The sequence below is a fragment of the Spermophilus citellus genome (genome assembly GCF_964194105.1).
Source record: "Spermophilus citellus genome assembly, chromosome: 15".
In the NCBI taxonomy this organism is placed as follows: domain Eukaryota; kingdom Metazoa; phylum Chordata; class Mammalia; order Rodentia; family Sciuridae; genus Spermophilus; species Spermophilus citellus.
In genome coordinates this window covers 96,809,078-96,822,256 of record NC_138195.1, presented here as the reverse complement: position 1 = coordinate 96,822,256, position 13,179 = coordinate 96,809,078, and the positions used below count along the sequence as shown (strand labels likewise).

Genomic DNA, 13,179 nt, shown 5'->3' with positions numbered 1-13,179 from the left:
GAGTGAGCACCGGCCCTGGGGGTGGGGCACCACGGGCCGCCCTGCACCTTGTAGTGTCCCCAAAGGGGTTCTTCCAGTTTTCCAGATTGGTTCTGGCCCCCCTTCTCCCTTTTAAACATTCATTATGGCATGTGGTACCCCACACAAAGAGGAGACGGGGCCTCCCGGGCCGCCCTGCCCGGCACTGTCCCCACAGGTGTGGCCTTGAAGTCTCCCTGCCCTCTTCCTGCCTCCTGCCCCATCTTCCCTGCAGGCTCCCCTCTGAGCCTGGTGTCACATCTGGCTACAGCATGTCCGCTGCCACTTGCCTGGACGAGACTGCACACGCGCCCACATGTGCCCACACACAGGCACACATGCAGGGGCACAGGCCTGCCTACAAGGTGACATAAGGGTTGACACGGTCCCTGAGTGCTGGCGGTTGGGGTGGTCCCGGACACTATTTTTAGCTGTCGATGCTTTGTGATTATTCCGCGTGAAACACGGATTACATTTGTAAGTAAGAAAAAAGGCTTTAAAAAGAATCTGGGATGAGGAGGATTGGGGGGTTTATCCAGTTTTATTTTAAATTCCATTTCTGCCTTCGACTTTGGGGGGTAGTTGATGATCTTCTTACTCATTCCTGTGACTCTCCAATCCCCAGTTCACATTTTCTAGGGTTTGCTCCTTTGGCACCTGCTGTTGGCGACCCACGCTGTGAATCACGCTTCCGATGTGCTGCTGGATGCCTGTGTGCTTCCCGGTGGCTGGGACTGCACTAGGCAAGAACCCTCCAGAGAGAAGGTGCTGCCTGCCAGGAGAGGCTGAGGGCTGGGACGGAGCGTGGCCCCATCTGTAAAGTGGGGCGTCCAAAGGCACAGACTGGAGGCCGGAGTCACGGTGGGCATGCAGCTGGCACCACAGCTCTGCCCACCAGACTTCACCAGGCAGAGGAGGAGGCTGCTGGCTGAGGACTGGACCAAGTGACCATGGACTGAAGCCCCTGAAACTCTGAGCTAAAGTAAACTTTCCCTCCTTCAAGCTCATTATCTCAGGTCTCTTCTCACAGCAAAAGAAAGCCAACAGGCATTTTTTGACAGAAATTAGAATTGGAAATCCTCGTGACTCTGGAAGCCGAGGCAGGGGGATCTGTTTGAGGCCGGCCTCAGCAATAGTTTGGCCCTAAGCAACCTTGCAAGACCTTTTCTCAAAATAAGAAATACCAGGGCTGGGGTGTGGCTCCGTGGTACAGCACCCAGGTTCACTTCGCAGGACCTCGCCCCTTTGTCCTGTTCTTCCAGCAGCACCCAGGCCCAGGCCTGGCTTGGCACCCCGGACTGCTGAAGGCAGCACTCTACAGGTCAGTTCCGAAGGACCCTCGCCTGCTGTGTGACTGCGGGCTGAGCCACCTCCTGGGATGGGTCCCCAGGACTCACAAGGATGTTCACATGGGGAAAAGCCAGATGTGTCTACACTGGCAGCCAGCGGCGGAAACAGAGCAGGATGGAGGGTGAAGGGGTCCTGCAAGCACCTGGGCAGTGCCCCGGGCACAAAGAGAGGACCCCTCAGGAAGGCTCACCAAGAAGACCCTGGGTCTGGGTCCCTGGGGGAGGTGGGGACAGCATTCAGGACACTCTTAGAGCTACAGGGCTGGGGTGGGGTAGGGTGCAGAGTGGTCCCCATCCCGGGAGGCTCCCATCTCCTACCCCGACTGTGCCACGGTTGACCCACGGGCAGCCAGATGGCAGTGGGGCCTGCTGCGCTACCAGCCAGGGAGCTGCCTTGCACGCGTGGTAGAGCCTGTTCTGCAGCAACCCTTCTGAGTCCCCAGGCACAGAGATGCAGGAGCACAGCTGTGTCCCGGGGAGCCGGCTTCTCAGCCTGCACTGTCCTCCTGGCCTGCTCCCGGTGACACGGCCGTTCATTGCCATCTCGGGTTTGCAGGTGGAAGACAGGCATCCTGGGCTGTCTCTGAGGAACCCAGGGACGCAGAACTACACTGAACCAAACAGCAGAGGAGGATATGGAGCTGGGCCATGGGTTTCCTGGGACTCAAAAGGCAGTTTGCAGCTTCTAGAAGGAACTGTAGGAAGAGTCCAGCCTCCTTAGTGGGGAGCAGGGCGGCTGTGACCTGCAGTGCAGTGGATGAGGAGAGTCCATGGGGACAGTGGTCCACAGCTCCCAGGGGTCTGTCCCTTTTGGCTCTCCCCAGAACACCCCCCAGAGCTCAACCCACCCATCCTCCCCTCCTGCTTGCCTCCCTGGGCCAGGGTGGGCAGAGCCGCTGGGCACCTTTGGGCTTATGCTGCTCTCTGGTCTCTGGTCCAGGACCAGCAGGGCACTGTCGGACGGGAGCCTGCAGCTCCGTGCTGGGACACCAGGGCCATTCTGCTTCCACGCAGGCCGGGCTCACTCCACCTGGTGCCTGGGGGGCTCTGTGGAGAAGTCACCTCTTGCCACCTCCTCCCTCAGCCCCTGGTACCATGGCCCTGTGTGGCAGGGCCTCCACACCACCGCCTTGTCTCCAGGGCTCAATGAGAACCAGAGGAGTGGGGAGGGGGCTCCTGAGAGCCCCGCCCAGCCCTGGCAGGGCAGCCTCGGCCTGTGCTGACCCTGCCCCCCCAGGGGTGGTCACGCGCCCCGTGCTTCCCACCCTCCCTGGGCCTCCTTGCTCCGGAGGCCCAGGGGAAGCTGCTGTGGACACAGGGCCATTCCCTCCCAGGGTCCCCCACACAGGCTCTGGGGCAGGGCTGCTGTGTGCCTCTGGCTTTGGGGTGTCCTCTTAGGACATGGGGAGGGGTCCTGGCAGTTGAAACCAGTTAGGGGGTGCCTCAGCAGAGGTGTGGGGGCGGGGTGAGTGTGGGACCTGGCCTGGGAGTGGACCTCTACGGGCAGATGACCCTGGGCCTCTGGGCTCACACTCCCAGGTCCTGTGCTAAGGCAGAGAGCACTGGGAAGCTTCTTGGGCTGCGGGCCTGGAGGCCAAGGAGTCCTTCCTCATCACCAGCAGCAGAGCCTGGTGGTCAGGAAGTGACCCAGGACACCCACCAGGCCCCACATGAACCACTCCTCCCCACCTCCCCATCCTCCAGGCCACTGTTGCCAGCCCAGGCAGGAGGGGCAGGTGGCCCCCCGACCCATGTGACAGTGTGGAGTCGGCTGGGGACGGAGCCCTGGGGCAGGAGTTTGCTGCAGGAGTTGGAGAGTTCTTGGGTGACAGCACTGGTCTGTGTCCTGGAGCCAGAGAGATCCTGACAGATCTGCCACAGAGCAAGAGAGCTGCTGGGGGTCCCAACGGCCTTCATGCTTACCGTGTCTGTCCACGTGCGGCTGGTGGGGAGGGCCCAGCTGAAAAGGTCCCCAGCCTTGCTCACAGATGGGTGACTGGCAGAGCTGGTGACAGTGTTGGCGGGATTGCAGAGTGGAATGGCAGGATGATACCTCAAAGAGGGGCAGACAGCAGGCAGGACTTGGCCCTGGGTCATCCCTTCTTTCTGCCTCCTATACAGGTGGCATGCTGGAAGCGGGCAGCCACCCTGTGACCACGAGGCAATGACTCACTGTGGACAGACTCCCAGGAAGGCAGAAAGACCCAGGCCCTGGAGTGGGTCCTGACTCACCTCACTGCAGCACCATGTGGTACCCTGGCCTCTCCCTCGGGGGAGAGATGCATCAGAGCCCTGTGGGCTCCAGACCTCAAAGTCCCTGGCAGGGAAAGGGTGTGAGCTGGTACCCTGGACACCCCAGTTCCAGGATGCTCTCATGTGGGGGCTGAGTTGGCATTCACCTGGTCCCACGGGGTTGCAGTCTGGGACTGTGTGGCCTGGTGCTCTCATGTGGGGGCTGAGTTGGCATTTACCTGGTCCCACGGGGTTGCAGTCTGGGACTGTGTGGCCTGGTGCCAGTCTTCCCACTGCCCCTCCACCCCCAATGTGAGCCTGGACCCCAGTCCCTGCCTGTGGCATCCTCCCCAGGTCTTGGCAGACCTTTCATCTGTCCTCAGACATTGCCTCTTGGTGAGATGGGAGCAAAGGGCGCCTTCCTGGGAGTCACGCCCTCATCCTGCTCCTGGGTGTGGCTGAGTCGACCCCTGCAGGGTCCAGCCGCAGAGTCTGGCTCCATGCCTGGCACAGACTGGTACTCCCTGCACGTACTAAGTGAATGAACGAGTGGAGAAATGGGTGCAGGGCTGATCCGGGCATTGGAGAGAGCCCTGGGGCCGGCCCAGGGGGCACTGGGGAGCTCAGGGGTGAGTCGGAGGATGGCCTGCTGGAGGGGCCTGCCCGCCCTGTAGCCCTTCAGTGAAGGCCTGATGGGACCGTGGGCTCCTGCTCGGAACAGCTGGGTCAGACAGGACACTGTCTACCCTGCCCTCTTGCAGCCTGCTCTATCCCCAGGTGAGCCAGGGACACCCAGGAGGACTGGCCTAGGGGGAACAGTGGCCCCTCCGGCAGCTGGGTCTCAGGGTTCTGTTCCAGAGGAGTCTGGGGCTTAGGCCTGCTCAGAACCTGCTGCATCTCTCCCAAGCTTTGGCTTCTCTCAGCTGGATGCATCCTTCTGAAATGCCTTAATGTCCCAGAGACATCCCAGGCCCAGTCCCCATGCTGGGGCTGCTTGGGCAGTGAGCTGAGAGCAGTTCTGGAGGAGGCCTGAGTTGACCTGGGACTCAGGTGGCCTGGATACCCTCCTTTGGCCACTGCTAGGCTCAGCCCCAACCTTCCCTGAGGGCAGATCAAGGGGCTTTTGCTGAGCACAGAGCTCTGCAGTGGCCACAGGACAGTCAGACATCTGGGAAGGTCCTTGGCCCAGCAGCGAGGCGGGAACCCACAGGGCTCCTGATACATCTCCCTCGACAGCACCCCAATTGTTGAGCCAGGTTGGGTGCTGGGGTGCTTCCCCCTGCCCAGATCCACATGCCCACCTCCTCTGGGCCTCCTTCCCAACACCCGGCCCACCCCAATTGTCCTCCAGCTGCTCCAGCCCCCTCCACCAAGAAGCCTTCCTTGTCCAGCCCCAGAGTCAGGGTGCCCTGCTGGATTCCAGGGTGACCAGAGACCTGAGACAGGTGAGCCCACTGGTAGCCCTGGTCCTGGGGATGTCCCAGGTCTCCAGGAAGAGGTGGCCTCTCCCTGTGGTGTCGTAGGACTTTTGTGCCAGGCTGACGGACGGAGGCGCTCTGGTTCAGAGCCCCGGGGGACCCAGGTGTGCCTTTCGGAGACCACAAGGCACCCTCCACTGAACCACAGGGGTTCCCAGGACGGGGTCGAAGCAGCCCTGGGGCAGCTGGTTTTGAGGGGCCCTTGAGTTAGCCAGAGTGACCCTCCTGTCTGATGTCCTTAGGCCTGTCCTGCACCATCTGGCTTTGGCCATGACTCCAGCAGCTGGAGGCCAGGAGCCCGAGGACCACGGCCCTAGCCCCTCGCAGCTGCTGGCCCTCTGGCCTGGAGTTCGGGCTGAGCCTGGCCAGCAGGGCCAGAGAGGGGGCTGGGTGCCTTCCCCAGGGAAGGCCACTGGAAGCCTCTCCTGAAGCTGCTGCTGAATCATTAACCTCCATCCTGCTCTTTCAGCATGATTCAGCCCCTGAGCCTCAGCCCAAGTCAAACAGATCCGCGTGTGGTCCCCCTGGCCTGTCTACGCAGGCAGCCATGGACTCTGTGTGTTGGCATTACAGAAGGGTCTATGCCATGCTGCATCCAGCCTCTGTAAACCATCTTCTGCTGCCAGAATAGAGTTCATGGTAAACAAACAACAACAACAACAAAACCGGCCATGTGGAAGGTACTGTGGCCAGCATCTGACCCAGGAACGGCTGAGGGCCCACTGTGGGGGGCCTGGGCCAGCCCAGGGCTTCAGCCTGCACCTGGGACGGAGGCGCCCTGAGGAGAGGCCGGATCAGCCCTACACCAGGCCTGCTGGGCTTCCAGGGAGTCTGGCCCAGGCCGGTGAAGATGGTGTCAGGCCAGGGCCAAGCCCCAGCAAGGTCCCCCCCCCCCCCCCCCCCCCCCCCCCGTCCAGGACCCTCTGTGGGAAGATGTCTCTTAGCCTAGAACACCTGCTCACTCTGTGCTCTGATAACTGAGGCTCGGGCGGCAGAGGCTCCAGTCCCTCTCTTTCGCCTGCGCAGCTTGGGGTGCAGGCAGCCGTGGGAGAAGAGGGACGTCAGCTCCCTGCGACTCGTGCCGAGCCCAGCCCTTGCTCTGATGGTGATGGTGCTGATGACCATCCGGGCAGCAAGGATACTGTCATGGTCTGTGCTCCTGGTGAGCCTCCCCCACCCGGCAGGACCGCCTTCCAGCCCACCTTCTCAGCCCCCATTTCTCTGTTGGGCCAAGATGGCCACAGAGGGTGAAGGGCCAAGGCCTTACAGGGCGTCAGTTCCCTGACATAGGTCGAAACCCTCGCAGGGAGCAGAGGGGCCTGTAGAGGGACCTCCAGCCACAGACCCTGCCTATCACCCACCAAACTGCCTGGACAGTTTGCAGCTGGCCCTGCAGGACCCCAGCCCCCCCACTCAGGATGAAAGCCATGATGGAGCCCCTCCTGAGGTCAAGGTTCCCGCTGGTTGTGGGAGTGAGGTGCTGAGGATCACGTGGGAGGCTGAGGGACCCCCCTCTTCCACAGATGGGGACAGTGAGGCCCAGACACAGAGGGGCTGGCCCAGGCCCCACGTGGGATCACAGCGTCAAACTGCCTGATCGGTGGCACCCCCAAGAGGGCTGGCTGCAGGGGCTTCTGAGAGATAAGAGTGTCCGCAGCCAAGCTCTCCCCGGCCTCGGGCTCTGCCGCTGAGGCAGCTCCAGGGGCCCCACCGGCTGCCTCAGTGCCGAGATCCAGGAGTGCCCCAGCCTTGCACAGGTGGGAGGGGGCTGACCCAGAAACCAGCTCACGGGGAGGGGTGGCCTGGGAGGTGCCCAGCAGCCTTGGGCCAGAATCACCTCCTGCCCCGAGGCCTGGCTCCTGCGTGGCTGGCCTCCAGGTCTGTTTCTCCAGAAAGGGGACATAGGAGTCAGCGGAGCTGTGGCCACCAGCACCTGAGGCCTGAGGCGGAAGCCTGGACAGGGCAGCAGGGGCCAGCACGGAGATATCCACGGCACGGAGCCGGCCCGTGTGTGCGTGTGCACGGCCTCTCAGGGGCCAGCACAGAGACGTCCAGAGCGAGCGTGCGCCTATGCGCATGTGACAGCCTCAGGGGCTGCACGGGGCCTGAGTGTGGCGTGTCCCGCTGGGGCGCCGTGAGACCCTGAGACCTACTTCAGCCCAGTGAGTCCTGTCTAACTTTCCCGCGGACCTCACAGAGCTTGCGGTCTCTCCATGGCCTCCTGAGGGACGTGTTCCAAGCCTTCAAGTCTGAAGTGTCCGTTGTAGCAGCAGGAGTGGTGAGGACAGGCTTCAGTGGGTCCTGGGCATGGTGGACTGTCAGCCACGGCATCCCCACCGACTGCCTCCAGGTCCCTCATGGCGCCTCTCTAGGACACTGCATGCGTATGACAAGGCATCATTTGGACAAGGGCCCACTGCCCACTGCTGTGCCCAACCTGTGCCCAGAGCACCTATGATGATCTGCCTGGACCATCCCTCCGGAGCACAGCTCTGGGCTGTGGCTGGCGGGGCAGTGCCCAGTCAGCCTCCACCAAGGGCCCTCCCCAGCTGCTGCTGCATGGCCACTGGAAGTCTGGCAGGCCCTTCAGCAGAGCTGACAGCAGAACGCTCCCCAGGGTCCTTCTAAGTCCTGTGGGGCACAGGGGAGGGGTGGTGGGCAGCAGGCAGACAACTGCTGCTGGCGTGATGGAGGGCACCCTGGCTGCCCCTGTGGGCCTCAGGGGATGGAGTTCCTCAGGTGGCACTGACTGGGAGACGGCTCCTTCTCCTCATCTTCCTTTGATCTCTCTTATTTTGTCTTTATTCTAAGATTCACTTCAAGGGGGAAATGCTCTTGTTTAAATGTGAACTCTGAACAGTTTCCATGTTTTGATTCCTCTTTCCTTCTCCCCCAAGGAGACATGTTCCAATTCGTAAAAGGGAAAACCTAGATATGGGATCGAACTTGCAAATGTGCAAATTTGCCTCTCTAAGGGACTGGCCCATACCTGGCTTGTCCCCAGGAACACAGGAGCACAGTGGTGGGAGGGGGGTGGCAGGGCAGTCACATGGACCAGGGGCGGGGCAGGGGCTGCCTGATCGTCAGTCACTGCCCATTCTCCTCCCAGATGGTCGCTGCCCCCAGCCAGGGCCCCGGTCCCCCTGCCCAGCATCCTTCCTTCCCTTCTCCCCTGCCCTTCTAAGGACTCCCACTCCAGCTCAGGCCAGGCGCAGAGAGGGCCCTGCCCCTGCCAGTCCTCTCCACACCCACACGAGTCCCTGCCAGCTGCTCACCCTGACAGGGCCTGCGTCTGATGACCAGGAGACAGAGTGCCAGGGAGACGGCTGCTGTCTGGGAAGCTGGGTCCTGGCACAGGGGCTGATGGAATGAACACCAGAACGAACAAACGTGGTGCAGCTGAGGTGCCCGGAGCCTCCCGCTTCCGCTACCTGCTAACAGAGGGCCCTGAAGGCCCAGGGCCTCTCCAGAGATCCGGGGCCTCTGGCTGACCCAGCAAGCCTGGGGCAAGGCAGGCGAAGCTGCCCATCACAGCCCCCCACCCCCGCCTGCAGAGACACACTGAACACCCACAGAGGCCCCAGGACACACAGCACACACAGTCAGATACACACACCCACAAGGACACACACACACCAAAGCACAAACACGCAGGCACAGAGACCCACAGGGATGCTGCACACACGTGGACCCCCCAGGACAACATGCACACGCATGTGCCCCACACGCTCCACTCTTGTGCCCGTCTCCGCCAGCCTGGATGTCCCTGTCCACGCTCACTGCAGCCCGAGGGGAGCAGGCAGGCCTGGTGCTGGTGCTGCTCTGGGAGAGACGACAGGGCCCTGTGCAAAGCAGATCCATCGAGCCCCACCGCTCAGGCCTCCATGCTCCCGTGACGCTCAGTCCGCACACGTAGTCACCACAGCCCGCCTGGGGCTCTGTATCCCTCAGAAGGGAGCCCACACCTGCTGGCTCTCGGGCGGCACAGCTGCCAGCAGGAGAGCCTCACACTTCCAACTGTCTCCAGAGCGGACCCGAGGGCTGGTGAGCTCACTGCAGCTGCCCTGCAGCCATCTCATCCCATTGACTGTGCCCACTGTGGGTCCTGTCCCCTCTGGTCTCCCAAGCCTCAGGGAGAAGGACATGCCTCCCTGATGACCCCTTGAGTGACCGCCAGAGTGGGACAAGGCTGGGCAGAGCCTCGGTGACTTGTTTCCGTCTGTCCCCAAGTGGGCCCCCTGCTGTGGTCTGCACTGCATGGTCCCCGACACTCTCTGCTCTTCCTGGGGCAGCTGCCTCCCACCGCACTCTGTAGGTGCAGGGAGCCTGACCAGGCCCTTTCCTGGACTCGGGCAGCCCTGGGCAGCCCAGCCCCAGCCCTGTCCCTCCCTGCATCACAGAGTCCCTCCACCCCACACCCTGAGCCCAGCTGTCCTTCGCCACGCTGGCCACTCTCGCTTTGTATCTCCCACAATTCTTGCCCATGAGCCCACCCCCTGCACAGGTGTCCCCTCCCTGTCCAGATGCCCACCCTCAGACCTCCATGGTCCCGCCTCTGTCACTCTGCCCAGGCCTTGTCCCTGTGTCTAGTTCCTGGTCCTCTTGGACCAGTCCCCGTACCCACGCTCTAGCTGTGGACACTAACCCGGCCCTGCTGCAGGGCTCCTTGGGCTCTGACCCCAAGCTCCAGGCCCCTGGGCACTCCTGACACCCACAGCCATAACTAGGAAGCAAGGCGCCCCTACTGCTGCCTCCCCCATAAAACTCGAGGGAAGCCCTCCCTGTCACCTATGGTTGCTGGAGCTGGGTGGCCTGGGTGGAGCCTGAGGCCGCACCCGCCTCTCTGCGGATCCCAGTGCAAAGCTCACGGTGGTGTCAGGCGGGGCTGAAGCTAAAAATAAATCAGCTGGGGCAGAGGCTGGTGGCTGCAGTGCCTCCGCGGGGGCGGGGGCAGGAAGGGAGGCAGGCCCTGGTGACAGCCTAAGCCATAAGCCCAGGCCCCACAGGCCCAGCAGGAGGGGCAAGCTGACCACGCCTGCACCCACAGGAGCTGGGCAAGGAGGGGAGGTCAGCCCTGGATCAGACTGGCAGGCAGCCCGGCATGGCCCGTGGTCCTGCTGGGCATTGGTCAGCTCCTGAAATGTCCTCAGGTTTCTGGGGTACGAGCAGCTAAGCCCTCAGCAGATGCTGGCCACTCCCAGCCAGCCATCAGGGCCAGCCCTGCCCCATCTGTTCTCCCTCTTCCGCATTCTGACAACGGGGAAAGGAGCAGCTCCTGCAGGGGCTACTCCAGCTTGAACCCCAGCCAGGCAGCCTGCTGTGTCCAGAGGGGTGAGAAGCCCAGCACCAGGCAGCTCCTGGTCCCCCAGTGCTAGTTCCGGAAGGAGAGGGTGAGCCCCGAGGACACAGGAAGTCATGGGAGCCAGGGAAGGGTGCACTGGGCACAGAGCTTCCTGGGTGCCAGGTCGGCAGTGCAAACATCTCTTAACACCCAGGAAACACACCTGGGAAGACACACGCAGAGACCCCCTGAGGGTGGGAGACTGCAGGAGACTTTTTATCTTCATTCGTCTTTCCTACTAATAGGGGTTACCTTATAATCAGAGAAACAGACCCTGCAGAGCTGGGTCCTACCTGCAATCCTAGCTACTCAGGAGGCAGAGCAGGAGGATTGCAAGTTTGAGGCCAGCCTCAGCAATTTAGCAAGACCCTATCTTAAAATAAAATAGAAAGGGCTGGGGTGAGGTTCAGTGATAAAGTGCTTGCCCAGCACACTCCAGGCCCTGAGTTTGATTCCAAACCAACCAACCAACCAAAAGACCCTGCAGAGACAGGAGGGGAACCTGGTGGGGATGCTGGTTACCCAGCACCATCTGCAATTGTCCAGGTCTCTGGGGCACTGAAACGCAGTGGACAGAGATCAGAAATAAGCTGGGGGCTCCAACTCTCAGTTTTTCCAGTGGTAAGATGCAGGCACTCTAGCCTGGCACCCTACACCACAGGTCCATTGTGTAGCCAAGTGCCCAGTCCACAATGAGGCCTCCGCTTCTGCCCCTTCCCTGTCTCCTGCCTCTGGCACTGTCCCTCTCTCCCATTGCCCTGATGTGCAGGCACCTGGTCGGGGAGCAGCAACCTGGGGTCTGGACTGCAGGTGCACAGAGGCAGGAGCTGGGAAAGCCTGGCAGGGCGCAGGGCGAGCAGTGGCGGTGGGAGGCACAGTCATGATGATGAGGGTCCCTCAGAGGAAGGCAGGGGGCTTAGGCTGGTGACCAGGAGACTGCGGGATACACGCTGAGTCCCTGCACAGGCTTGGGCTGTGCCCCAAGGCCCCCAACCAGCCTGCACTATAGCACAGTGGTGATAGTTGGCCTCAGGTGTATGACAGATGGCCAGCCCTGGTGGCCAGAGAGACAGCTGGATTCTGGCAGAGTTGGGTCACAGCTGTTCACCCAAGGACCCTGGGGCTGGTGAGAGTGGCCTGATCTTGGGGTGTCCCTGCCTGGGCAAGTGCTAGCCCCGTTGCACCTTGGCTGCCATCGGGTTCCACTCATACCTGCCCTCACCTCAGTGCCTTTGAAAGCAGGAGGACACCGGGTGGACACTTGGGGGTGGCCCAGCCCATCCCTGCTCTGAGTGGATTGGCTTCTGCAGGTGGGGTTCACAGAGGTTGGGCCAAGCAGGAAGGGTCAGGAGCAGCGGCCCCAGCCTTGCTGTGTCCAGACGCACACCACCCACACCTCAGTCTGCACTCCAGGACCAGCTCACAGGACTAGTGCGCCAGAGACTCCCAGACCTCCTCTGCAGACTCGGATCTCCCGGGTGGGTGTCGGGGCTGGACTGCTCTTTCAGATGCACCAGGGAGGCACCACTTCTCAAGGACAGCCTTGCCCATTCCCAGGGCCAGGGTGTGGGAGCAACTGGGGGCCCAGTGCCACCGGCTCTGGGAGCAGCCATCGGACTGACTAGATGCAGAGGATTTGCTCTCCACCTCCAGGACATTGGTCTAGGGGTTCAGAACCTCTGGCCCTGTGATAATCATGTGTGGCTGGGGAGCTGCCTAGTGACAGCTACTTATGGGCTCCCCTCACCCCAGGAGAGGGACCAGACCCCAAGTCCTAGAGCAGTGCCCCAGCAGGATGGGCTAAAAGGGGACACCTGGAGCCAAGGGCTCATGGGGACCTCCTCCCTGCTGCAGGCCCCTCCCACTCAGTCCCCAATGGTCACTGCCAGGCCCTAGAGCTAAGGAGTGCAGTTGCTGCAAATGACCATGGACAGAGGGCAGGGTCAGCCTTTCCAAGCTGTTGCTGGGGACCCAGGGTGGGGTGCTCACATGGCCTCACCCATTCCTTTCATCCTGGGGGAGGAAGACACCCCCCCACCCCGGGCCTGGATAGGTGACAGCACCTGCTCAGGCTGAGGACATCCCTGAGGATGCAGATTTCACCCCCAAGCAGGCACCTGGGGCTGTGCAGCTGCCCAGATGTGTTTGCTTCTGAGAAAACCAGGCTCCCCTCTGCCCAGCAGAGCAGCCTGGAAGACATCAGCCTCCGTCCTGGCCCCCGATAGAAAAGTTCCCTTGGCCCAAGTGGCTGGGAAGAGTTCTTTCCCAGCTCAGGCCTTCCCGGGACCCTGGGTAGAACGCAGACATTCAGGATCTGTTCCAATGTGACCACTGGGTGACCACACAGTGGGGTCTGGCTGCCCTGGGACTCCGCTCCTTCTGAAGTGAAAGCCTACCTGTTGTTCCACAGGACCTCGAGTCACAGAGCGAATATGGGAGGCTGAGCCCAGGACAGAGCGTCTCAGTCCTTGCCGTCACAGGGGCTGGCTCCTTCCTCCAAAGTCCCCTCCCTCACGCAAGCTCCCCTGTCCTGCCTGTGGAGTTTCAAAGGTTCCCAGGACCCCAAGGTCCTGGACGATGTCAGGGTCAAGCAGCCACAGCCAGCTCCTTCTGGAGACTGTTCTGTGAGATTTTGCTTGAGGAAAGGTCTGGGGGCCGTGCCCTCCACACCTGTGGGTAGGCTCAGGGCCACAAGAAACCAAGGGGACAGCTGTGGGCAGGCAGCGGTGGACTGACGGGTCAGAGTCCGTCCACTGCCCCA

At 61.9% G+C, this 13,179-nt stretch overlaps 1 long non-coding RNA gene across 1 annotated transcript; it reads right to left on the bottom strand.

Moving 5' to 3' along the window:
- Positions 1-552: 552 nt before the first annotated feature.
- On the bottom strand, positions 553-12,778 carry LOC308634010. Its single transcript, XR_014018947.1, has 4 exons — positions 8,998-12,778; positions 8,353-8,437; positions 3,839-7,453; positions 553-3,766 (listed from the first exon to the last, which is right to left on the bottom strand). It is a non-coding gene; the product is annotated as an uncharacterized lncRNA (long non-coding RNA).
- Between the last annotated feature and the right edge of the window lie 401 nt (positions 12,779-13,179).